Source organism: Rattus norvegicus, chromosome 14 (assembly GCF_036323735.1).
Source record: "Rattus norvegicus strain BN/NHsdMcwi chromosome 14, GRCr8, whole genome shotgun sequence".
Classification (NCBI taxonomy): domain Eukaryota; kingdom Metazoa; phylum Chordata; class Mammalia; order Rodentia; family Muridae; genus Rattus; species Rattus norvegicus.
The window spans coordinates 94364810-94365093 of record NC_086032.1 but is presented as its reverse complement, the minus strand read 5'-3'; positions in this window follow the sequence as shown (position 1 = coordinate 94365093).

Sequence of the window (284 nt, the reverse complement as noted above, 5' to 3'; positions counted from 1 at the left end):
CTGCTTTTCAATGTTGTCTCTTTTTTATTCCTTATTTTCTTATTGGAATTTATCTATATTTCAAATGTTTTTCTCGCTTTATGGTTTCGCACCCAGAATTCCCCTGTTCCATTCCTCACCCCCTCTCTCCATGAGACTGTTTCCCACCTCCCCACTCCATCTTGCCTCCCTGCTCTAGCATTCCCCTGCACCGGGGCATGCAGCCATCACAGGACCAAGGGCCTCTCCTCCCATTGTTGCCCAACAAGGCCATCCTCTGCTACATATGTGGTGGCTGGAGGCGT